Source organism: Lepeophtheirus salmonis, chromosome 14 (genome assembly GCF_016086655.4).
Source record: "Lepeophtheirus salmonis chromosome 14, UVic_Lsal_1.4, whole genome shotgun sequence".
Classification (NCBI taxonomy): domain Eukaryota; kingdom Metazoa; phylum Arthropoda; class Copepoda; order Siphonostomatoida; family Caligidae; genus Lepeophtheirus; species Lepeophtheirus salmonis.
The window spans coordinates 23046763-23059598 of NC_052144.2; positions in this window are offsets into that span (position 1 = coordinate 23046763).

Below are 12836 nucleotides of genomic sequence, written 5' to 3' on the forward strand. Positions count from 1 at the left end.
TTGAATTTATTATAGAGGGTCATTCATGTAAATGCAGACCATATTTAACTACATCCTGAAAAATAAGGAAAGCATTTAACTCGGTCATTTTAATTTTAAAGTTAGAGGCTGAACCTTATTCCTAAGCTAATTATGGAAATTTTAATTCAAAACAACTATTTACGATGTAGGAGACCTGAAGGAACACTATCATCAAATTTACTTGCGCGGAACCAATCCCATCCCACATCAAGAAGATGCTCAGATACCCAAAGAGTACAGTCTACAACGTCTATAACCACTGAAAGGAGGAGGAGACATATAAGAGAAAAACTCTCAAGTCCCAGAGTGGTAAAAAACGCACTCCCATATTCCTTGTAGACCTGAAACGTTCATTGAAGTCATTTCCTGGGACTCCGATAATTCTCTGGCCAAAAAGCCCCAAGTCAGTTGTGCAACAGTCTCCAGGCCCGCAAACACTGGCTTGAGCTATTATACCGTATCTACACAAGACATATCCTAACAGGCAAAATGAAGACCACCTGGGGTGCCCACGGAATAAAATTACTGAATGGTTTGAAGATCCATGGTCATCTAATCATCTTTATATGGATAAGAAACAATGGACTATCGATATATCCCACAACATCCAGAACGATAGATGGTTGGCTACAGAGAGAATTAATGTCCTCACGTCTTTAATACCAAGTTTTGAGATAGCACACTACCCTTGGGGCCATTGGGAGCAATGGCAGGGTCATGCTCCCATCTTCTTTGAGTCAAAGGAGAGTGTGGGCGCCGACAGGTACTGTGAACTCCTATCTGACCAAGTGATAAATTGAATAAAAGCTGAAGAAAATTGAGTCAAGTTCCTGTTTCAACAAGAAGTTCAAGCCCAAAACTTGTTTAAAGAAGAGAAGTTGTCACTTTGATATCTCCACACCTACCCCCCTAACTCTCCTATATAAATCCCATAGATTACTTCCTTGAAGGTTATTTAGAGAGGAAGGGCTCTACCAATTCACACAAAAGCATCGATTCCTTGAAGGCCTCTATCATCAAGTACTGGAACAAAGTTTCCAACATGGACGTGGTCAAGGCCTGCAAATACTTTAGGCCTCGTATCGAGCGAATGATTGGTGGAAATGGCAAACATATCCAATATTTTCCTTTTTCTTTTGTACTATGAGAACATGTTAACAAAATTTCGAACCTCTTTTTGCTTGCCTTATTGATCAGCATACAGTTAAAGGTAGTCCTGATATACCTGAACCACCCTGTGTATGTACGATTTTGACAATACAATCATTATACCTATATCATTATATTTTGAATATCTATCTCCTCCAATAATAAGTGAGACGATAATGATTTTATTAATATCTTTATAACCTCATGTCGACCTTTTATTTATGAGCAATGCATGTTTTTTACCCGTATTGTTTAATTATATATTATAATAAACTAAAACACTAGTGCTTAAGAGAATAATCAATTCTAAATGTATTCCATAAAAAAACAAATCTGTCTCACTCATTTTCAACGAAGCATATTTTTTCCATTCATAAATGTACTCTTAGTGAATGTAAGTATACATGTAGATAAAAACACTTTATTTACAAAATTTTGTGGAAAAACAAAAGAGCTTTCTTTTACTTTGAGAGGGGGTGTAGAAGCATAACTACAGGTGCAGAAAGGCCATTCCAGCTATTTTTCATTTATAGAATTTTAAATCAGTTCATTGTGGGCTATTGTTTCAACTATTTAACATTTTGAATCTTCCTATGAAATAAATTAGATCGAAAGGAATCGACAATGCTCATGGACAATGCACTCGACAGAAATTATTTTCTTGAACTCAATGTGCGTAGGTTCGCGTCAAGGTCATTCCTAGATAAATAAATATACTTTATATATATAGATTTCACACAAGATTCCTAGGTTAGATGGAGTAAATGTAATACTATAATGTTTACTTAATCAATGCCACCCCGTGTAACCAATTTAATGAACATAAAAAAAACAGATCGATATTTTGTACTTCCTCTATTACTGCTGCAAATGGAAATTGCCCCAGGAGGAAAAAATAATCCTCCTTAAACAGATATACATACATATAAGCTCCATAAAATTTCTTCAATGTTCATAGTAACCATGAAATGATTATTATAAATTAATGCAAGGTAACTTGAAATACGAGGCAAGTAAATTACACATATGTGGACTAATGTGTGTCTTCCACCACACGTTTTCCTTTTTTTCTTTGTATGTGGAGCGTTCCGTCACAGCCAATATGCTATTAAATTCATCGATTGAGTTAAACGTATAATTATAAAGTGATTGATCTTAATAATTAAGACTTAAATGCTTTTCAGTTTTTAAACAAACTTAACAACTTTCTAGATACTATCTCTAAAAATTTGAATTTGTTAGTTAAATGTTTTATGTTCTGACATAAAGAGCCAAATTCATTCTGTGATATGAAATGTTTTTTTTAAAGTAAATATATTAAAATAATGCTAAGACGTAGGGGTGTATTAGAGTAAAGGTTTTCAATATTCTACATAGAAAAAACTGATTGGAATGTCAAATATAATGTATATCTTTATAAAGGTGTACACAAAATAAATTATTATGAATGTAAAAAGTTAAATACTGTTTATTCATATTTTTCAAGATATATTTCATGAAATGATAACTATATTGTTGGCTATGTAAATGCTTAGGACTTGAAGATTGTATCACACTCATACACTATGAGAGTTCTAAATGGAATTTCATATACGTTGATCATCATCATAAGCTGGACATAGCTCCATGCATTCCCATGCATTATTATATAAATTTACTTGTGAAATATTAAAAAAAAGTATCTGTAGCGTTATCCAATTTATAAAATGGCCTCTGATATCTTAGGACTACGGTACCCTTGCTTTAATCTGTCTCAAGATATGATGACTAAAATGTCTGAAAATATATACCTTGATTTAGTTGTAAAATATTAGGAATGGAATATTTCTTACCAGATCCTGCACAGATTGAGTAAAAATATCTCTGGAAGCCCCTTAAAAGGGGCTGTAAATTATCAGACCTACGTAAGCTGTCGACAAGGTTAATAGCAATACAAGGTTAGACCATCATTTAATCGGGCTAGCTAGAATTTCCAAGGCCAAAGAAGAAAGAGCAGATAGCTAAGAGGGATGATTGCAATTAATGTTGTGTCGGTCCTTAATTATTCGGCCCAGTCCAGCTTAAGGATCGTTACTATGAATCTTTGGGACCGGTCCTTAAGAATGTCGTTTCTTTGAACTGTCAGTACTAGAACTGATTAAAAAAAAGAAGAAATAAACAATACACTACAACTACTTAAACCTTCAAAACCTCTTGTAAATCCTGAGCTTATTTTGTTAGCACAGACATGGCCAGGGTCTGTCTCCAAAAGAACTTATCCAAGTTCAGGCTTATCTCTGCAAAGAAATTGGGGTCTTAGTAAAATGCTGAGGAACTAATTTTGCCAATTTATAATCGTTTATCATATTGATGTTGTTTAAAAAGCAGACCAAAATTGTTTTGTTTTTTTCAACCTATGTCTAGGTGTCAGAAAATCAGTGCGGGAATTGGTAAAATTATTCCATTAATCACAAGAGGGCGAAATAATCTAATTTCCTGTTACCCCTTAATGAAAAGTTTAGTTCTTGATAAACCTGAAGTTATATACATTGAAGATGTTAAAGCTCCTACGTCAACATCTTGTACTTTTAAATGCCCTAATTGCATTCCTCATAATTATCTTTACTTTTTCACAGGCTATGGAATGGATAGGGGAATTCTTTCTCTAATTTCAAAATCAATCGAAGAACCTATATGTTTAAAAGAATTATTAATTGTTGGTTATTAGCATAAAAATTTTATTCCAAGAAAAAGTGGGTTTTTTTAATGTAATTAATGCATATGGCCTAATGGGAAATGCCCCACCTTCATCCAATCTATTATAAATGTTTGTGAGAATGACTTTTATCTTCTATTGATCATTGGAGATTGAAATGCTGACTTAACTAAAACAAATCCTCAGTACCCCAATCAAAAAACTTTATCGATGCTCAAAATATAACTGAGTCTGAATGACATAATTATAATTTTGACCCCAGAAGACATTTTGTCATAGAAAATTGGCAAGATGACTTCCCCAATCGATTTTCGATTTTGACCCCTTCATCTCTCTTGTCCAAAACTAAAAACACTTTTTACAGGCCTCGTCCTGATTCAGGTCATAAGCTTATTAAAATTATTTTCTAATTTTATAGACCTAAAAGACGCTTTCAGTCCCACAAATGGGTATTGGAAGACAATATATATATATATATACAAACTTCGATCACGTTTTATTAATCAATTTAACTCTCCATATAATTCACAAAACTTGCTCATTCAAACAGTTAAATCTTTTAACTTAGAGTTTTTCCATAAAAAAAGGAAGAGAGAAATGTCGTTTCAAAAAGATATAGAGGAAATGCATGGAAAAGTTCCCTTATTTCTACGCACTATTACTTCAGATATTATTAACTTATTTTGAATCTCCAAAATTGCTGAATTGGAATTTAAATTAAAAATCAATACTTAAAATTACAAATGTAAAAGATAAAAAAAACCTTCTTCCTTAAAAATCTTATTCAACATCTGTCAAAAGAAAATTATTTCGATCTCAATAATATTATAGACTCTCAGGAGATATTGAATCGTCTTCAGTTGCGATTTTTAAAAGACTGTTGGTGGTGAGAGAGTTAGTTTTCCTCAATTTTTACTAAAGAAGTTATAACTTCTTTAGTAAAAATAACTTTAAAGATTAGAAAGCTTCAGGGCCTGATAGTGTTAATGGCAAAATTTGCCCTTGGTGTATGAATGATGTTGTTCCTTATCCGGTTGAGATAGAGAAGTCCATGGAAATATATGGACATATTCCAAAGTCGTCGACAAAAAGCAGGATAGTCTTTATTTTGAAGAAAGGTTTCCTCACGGATTTCAATAACTGGAGTTTAATTACTGTTCTTAATTAAAGCTATCCTTTCTGGCATTCTTACAGCCAAAATGGAGCCAATTTTAAATTATAAGCTTGGTCTGGGATAGAAAAGATTCCTGAAGGGGAGGATGATTTCCAACATATCAAGAATATTCAAACTGGATTTGAGAGTGTACACAATAAGAGGGGCATTGGTGCAATAATTGCAATTGACTTCTGCAGGGCCTTTGATATAATGTTACATGGACATATTTTGATGACACATCGACTATTGCATTATATCATATTGAAAGTGATCCAATAGTTTTAAAGAAAAGTTGTCGCCGGGAAATTCATATAATTCATAATCAAATAATATTCTAATTGATTTTTCAAGAAACTCGGAGTCTGAGTGGCGTGCATCTATTTCATCACGTCTTGCCTACAATTGGTTAATGCTAGGAACTGATTTTATTAATGACAAAAAAAAATCTCTCTTTCTAGTACAGCTGTCCAGAGAATTATTTGGAAAGGGGCACCAGTGTTTTTATCTTCTTCTACTATTGATATTTCGCGCCAGAATAGTAATAAAAAGTTTTCTTTAAAAACCTCATAGACCCGGAATAGCAGTATCTAAGAATATAATCACAGTTACTTAACCATAATTCTTTCTTCAATAGTGGAAAGTTTTTCTTCCCACTGAAAAGAGCTGCAATCATCCAATTAACTCCAATTCTGTGGCACTTAAGAATGAATTTTCCCTCCAATTCTGAAGAACAGGCGGATAAAATCTACGATGGAGATTTAAATTGTTTAAATATACCCAAAACATGGTAGAAGAGGATCAATAGTTCCATATCTAAAATCAGGGATGGAAAGCAATTTACTGCACCATTGCAAATATTCTCTGGTTCTTTATTTTTTTTTAATATTCCCATTAAGGACTGAGGCAAAAGGTTCAACACAGTTATGCATGCATTTGGGAGTTGCCCCGCACTCCAAATTTTGAGATATTTTATCACACTGAACAAAGCTGGAATTCAGAAAAAATTATAAGGCTTTTAATTTTATTTTGCCTCTCCTTAAAACTCCAAATTGCTACTACAAAAACAAAAGCTATGGAATTTTCCTTATCAAGCTATAAAAGCATGATTGCAGAGAAGTTGGTAGTAGGGGAGCCTATCAGTAAAAAAGAAATCAGAGCTATTCTGATCGCAGCCGCATCCCAATATTCTGCCTTCTCCGTTAGGATTCCAAGTCTTCATGGAACTATGCTGGATTTATATTACACTACTACTACTCATTTTTAAATAAAAATTTAATACTCTTGTGCCGTTTAATGAACAATTATAAAAAATTTAAAAGCTATTCCGGACCTACAGGTTAATTATTGTTTTATCCTCTTATATAAATATTATTTAGCAATTGCTTATTCTTTTTTATGGAATTTTTAGCTAAAGGGGTTTCACATAAGAGGTGTTATTTTGAATAGTCCTCTATTTCGGTAGATGTTACTTTTGTAGCTCTAATATGTTTACATTTGACAGGTACAAACTACGCCAACATTACTGATGTAGCCAAAAGTGCTGGAGAAAACACAAGTTTGTCCATTATTCGTCATTCTTTGGAATTGGCATTCCACATACGTCATTACACGGTATTTTGCATAAAGACTTGTGTCTTAAGGGTTATAAAGTTCAATTAATACAAGAACTCAAGCTGGCCGATTATCAACAACGTCTTATTTTTGCTGATTGGGTCCTTGAAATGCATGAAAATGATCCAGAATTTCATCGAAAAATCATCTTTACTGATGAGGCTCATTTTCACATGGATGTATATGTCAACAAGCAAAACTTTCGCATACAGAACTCTGAAAACCTACGATTTATTGTTGAAAATTTATTTATTCTCAACATGTAACTATTTATACGGTTAATACTCCAGAGGGGTCATTGGACCTTACTTTTTCGAAAATGAGGCTGGAGCAACAGTTACGGTGATTGGATTGCGCTATCAAGAGATGATTAATAATATTTTATTGCCGGAATTGGATGGTATTGATTTGGACAACATTTACTTTAAAAAAAATAGCATTATGTCCCACACAAGTAACGAAACCTTCGTTTTTTACGGGAAAAGTTTCTATACCATGTTATCTCTCGAAGAGGTGATCTTAATTGTATAGCAAGATCTTGTGATTTAGCACCTTGCACCTTCTTCCTTTGGGGTCACGTGAAAGATAAGGTATTTGCCAAAAGTTCAGCGTCGATTCAAGACCTCAAAGATGGAATTCGTAAAGCTATTGAGGGCATACAACAGCCACTTTGCAATTTGGTGATGGAAAATTTCATCCTAAGGATACGATTCTCTAGGCGTAGCTTGGCGGCCATTTGGCTGATATTGTTTTCCATAATTAATGTCTTATCTCTCTCTTTACATTGAAATAAACATCCTATAATTTATTTATTTGCATTATCATATGCATTCATATTAATAAGCATCAGTACCACTAAAAACATATTAGTGATACGTTATAACCAGACTATAGTAAAATATTGTTGTGTAGACAATATAAACTGTTGAATTACGCTTATGGCCATGATTCAAAAAAGTAAAATTAATTTTTACTTTTAATGTTAGAAAATAAATTAATTTTTCAATTATAAGTTTTCATAATTACTTAAAAAATATGTTGTTGTTTTTTTTTGTCTGACGAGTTTTTTAGGGAACAAGAGTGTTAGGGGAGTAAAGAGTATTCAGGGGAGTAACGAGTATTCAAGCACGTAAAGAGTAAAACTAGTAATTCCTCAAGTGTTTTTTTCAGAAACTCAAAAATATTCATGCATCAAAGTTAAAGTCTCGGCATATTACTATAAATGTTCTTTACATTAAATAAAGGAAGGTGACTTATTTTATCAATTGTAATTCTTAGATGGTATTTTTTAACTATTATTTAAAATATTGAAGAATCGGAATCGGGATTTTTTTTTTAATTCTCCCATCACTAGTTTTTTTTTAAGGAAAGATTGCGTGATACAAGAAATGTTAGGACGTGCTATAACATGTTTAAATATTTTATTCAATATACATATTTGACTGACATTCAAATACTAACCCATATATTGTTGAAATAAAGAGGAAATTAAAGGAGTGTCTCAAAAATCGATATTAGAGTATATTAGAGATATTATCGTCAGACGTTCCAAATTGTCGGATATGTACCTATTACGTTGCAACAATTCTTTGTTACTTCAAATTTATCAAAAGATATTTTTATGTAATCTTCACACATTTTTAAATAATATTACAAAATTTCAAATCGATTTGTGATGTACTTTTTGAGTGACAGAACTTTAAAGTTCGAGGTTTTAATAATATGATGTTAAAATTAATTGGTGTGTGATACTGTGAAGATATTTCGTGTCTGTTTCGTTATATTAGAATAACCTTGGCATGTTTAAGTTCCTCAGGCCTTTTGACAAAAGTAATTTATTTATTTTTTGCATTTTTTTCATAATTTTTGCACAATAATCGATGTATGATAATGTGAACCAAATAATTAAAAAGTTCCTATTATCTGACATTGTCTGAAATTGTGAAATCAAACAAATTAAAGCTTAATATTTTCGGATAATATAATAAAATAACAAATAGCTAACTAAATAGCCAAATAATATCTAGATACCGAAGAGGAAATAATTCAGATAGCTGTAAATGAAGAAGAGAGGGAGGAACAGACGCACGATGCATAAAATGAACAAAGAAAACTCCCTCACGCCCAAGGTGATCATATATGTATATAAAGGTGAGGCAGCAAGGAAATTCTACGCTTGTGTTTTTTTCATTATCAACAGAAGAAGGAAAGTTTAATGACATCACTGTTGAGGTACATAGCACTCTGTCCGAATTCATTCTAAAGTAATAATTTTAAAATCCAGACATAATTAGTACAATTCACTTCAATTAAATTATCTGAAATGCAGCAATATTGACGTCATTACGTCAGCTGAGTCTGCTAATGCCAACCAGACTGCCTTATAAAGTTATAAGATCCGTGTTGCCTCACCTTTATATATAGTCACCTTGCTCACGCCTCACTCTCAATTATATTAATAATTAATAAAAGGGATAGTATTTATATCTGTGCATCCAACTCCGTCTTCAACTTTAAACCATAGCCTTCAAAGATTTCGGAGTGTCGATTCCACTCCTGCAGCTTACTACAAAGCCTCAATTAGGGCAAGGAAAAAGTGATTATACTGTCAGTCCATGTCAAACCTCAAGTCATGTTCAGTCCTTCAATATTTTCAACGAGTCCCCACATGTCATTCAAGCTCATTTCATGTTCATAACTATAATATTAATAAGTATGGGCACGTTGGTCAAATAAATTGTTCTTCATTATTTATTCATGTACAACATCTCCTACAAAAAAGTAATAATATATGAATATTAATATTGAATATAATTAATTTTATTAGTCAAATGCCTAAAAAAAAATTCTCCCTCCGCCCGGATTGCATTTAATTGGATCTCCATAAAGAGCTCATATTTTTACATTTGGATATCCTAGCGAAACACCTTCTGATCTTCTCTTCGTTTATTGTTCAGATGCCCTTCAAGGTCTGTGACTTCTGACCTCGTGAATCATTGCATCTATGCTCAAAAATATATAAATTCCTTCAATCTTCTACGGAATAATCGTATACATCTATACGAACTAATGAGTTCCATAAAAAGACAGAATAATGAGGAACAGAAAGAGTTCTCATACTCCATCCACTGCTCCTTCATTGAATTCTGAAGTCCTTTTATTCCTTCCCTTACTCAAAGAAAAATATTTCATTGATAAGAGTCCTTCAGTTTCCTTGATGTATGTAACGCAGATATAAATTATCTCAATTGCGAGATCGTCTTCAAAATTATGGAATCTAGTCCAATTCGAGTCGCATGTCTCGATTCCAAGTTCTCACTTCTCGCAATAATTGACCATTGTATCTTAAATGACTTTTTTTCGAAAAAAAGGTAATTCGATAAAATTATGCTATGGAACAAAAATTTAAATTTTTGAAACTTTTTCAAAAAAATTCTAAAAACTTAGCCCCCTCCCAAAGAATATACATATTCTTGCGGACAACTCTGTATTAATTATTATAAAGTCATTAATATGTATATTAAATGTGAATGTCTGTTTGTTTGTCCTTCAATCATGGTCAAACCAATCGATGGATTTTGCTTATTTTTTTAATGTAGCTAGTTATGGCTGTAGAAACTGTTCTACTACCGACTTTATGGTCTTCAAGGTCATGAAGGCTTTTAAATAGTATTTTGTAGTTCTTCATCTATACAACGTGAGGGTCGGGGTGGGGTGTATTTTGGATATTATTTTGACGCTCTATGATGCGATGGTAGAAGAATTTAACCCGCCTCAGGGACTAGCAGCTCATATACGTAACCCGTGAATGGGGGTGTACTCCAGCATATTGGAAGTGATGATTCTTGGTGCTTATAAATGCAGCGGAGGTGCAGTTTAAACTGCCTGAAGGTCCGTTACTTAACATCTACAACCTGAGAGATGGGATGTTGTTGTTTTTTCTTAATATTAGGAGGGCTTTTTAGTACTCAGGGAAGGGGCGGTGGATAAATTTAACTTGCTTCGGGACCAGCAGTTAACCTACACAACTCGTGGCCTGGAGAGTACAATAGAATATTTGAAGGGTTCCGTGGTAACTCGAATCCCGTTAGCGCTAGAGTTTAAAATTTATTTGGGCCCATCACTTCACCTGTACTATTTGTATTTTTTGGATATTAGGAGGGTGTCTTGATACTCATTGAAGCGATGGCGTTAACTTGACTGTGCCCAGCAGTTCACCTGCCCAACAATTTGGCTGTGTTGTATTATAGCATTTTCGAAGGGTTCCTTGGTGTCTAGGAATGCAGCGGTAGAGTTTAAACATTATTTTGGCCTAGTACAACCTGAGAGCCAGGTATTTTACGATATTAGGATATTTTCTTTATGGTGAGGGAAGTGGCTGTGAGACTGCGACCTCGGCGTCTGACCCAGAATAAAGCAACTACTTCCTCATTGCATGAAGGAATTGCCTATATAATGTGTTGATAAGTATACTCATTCTCGTAAAATTTTAGGCTCTTTATCTTTTGTTTTATATTAAGCAGAGGAGTTCTTAATTAATTTGAATTTCTTAATGTCCCGTTAAGTAGTTAACACTGTTAACTATTGTTGGGTTTGGTCTGGACTGGTTTGTTGGACCGAACTAATTCAGTCCAAAAAATATAACGGCCTAAAACCGGTCTAGGATTTCCAGACCAAACCCAACACTAGTTGTGCCAAGGAACGTTGAACAATGATGAATTTGTTAAGTCTATCTTAATTGTGAGAAATACACCAGACCCTCTAATAAGATCTAAAAGAAATTAACCCTTGAGAATGCAATACCGTTTTTTATCTATAACCATCACGGATCTCGGCCAACTAGGTGAGATAGATGGGCAAAATAGTGGAAGTTGGAAAGCATGATCAATATACAATAATGGTAGATGGTTTCTCGACATTTGACTAAAAGGAACAGACGTTTTCTGAAGAAACTTGACGACCCAGTCAGTATGAGAATAAGGGAATCAATTTTGAATCACAAAGTGATCGAACAAACAATGTAACAACGACGATACTACAGGGAATACCTAGAAGGTTATCGAGAAATAGATGGAAAAAAAGTTATATGAAACCGACACTGGAAAATACAAAAAAATAAAAACATATTATATTAAAATATCAAGCAGGGCGATGAAGAATTATATAACTTTATTGGAGAGTCTTACCAACCTGTCAGACTCTGATTTGATTGAGAAGAAATCCTGATGAGAGTTGTGTTTTTTTTTTTTTTAAAAAGACTCCTTGTGAAGGTTATATTCGCAAAATTATATATTTTATTATTAGTAAGTGGATTGATTATTTAATTGTTGTCGAGTAATGTTTAATAGAAAATCTCTTTTAGTATGTAATCATGTTGAAATATATTGGTTGCTCAAGAGGATTTTTTTAATGTTCAAATTCATATCAATTGATTCTATGAGTTTTAGACGAAAATTAAAAATCATGTTTTATTATAGTACTTATAATATGCACTTAGAAAGTAAGGAGAAATTGGACTTGATTTTAAAGCAAAATACATAGAGTCAGCTGCTTCAAATCATACAAGATTCAAGATATGGAACTTAACGACAACAGTTGAAACAGAAATACATCGTATCTTTGATTATTTCAAAAAGCTTGTCGTGACTAAATCTTTAAACCAAATAGCGAAATGCGACCACTAGCCTGAGGATATACAACGGTGCTGCGTTTTAAAACATTTTCGCAAAATATCACTTTTCATATGACGTCACTCTGTCATTTTTCTGACTACTGGCGTAGGCTGGGATGTAATAAAGAGAGTGATAATTGAACCACGCCTAGCTCACACCCTAAAATTGCTGTGGGGAAAGAATAAATTATTTTATTCTTTGATATTTCCTTTTTCAAATTTCCTACCAAAGAGAAGAGGCCGGAGTTTCCTATAATACCAAGGACGCTATTGTAGAGGCATCCTCGATTATACATTTCTAATTTATTAATTGTTATTATAAATTCAAATGTATGATTTAAGATACAATGGCCAATTATTGTCAGAGGTGGGAACTTGAACTCGAGACTTAACTTGGACTCCCATAGATAAATATAAAAAAAATATATTTTTTTACATTAACTATATATTAAAAAATAAGGCAGGGTAAACATAATAATCTTTGAACTAGAGTAAACAAATTAACAAAACTAGATATTATAAAAATCTTCTCT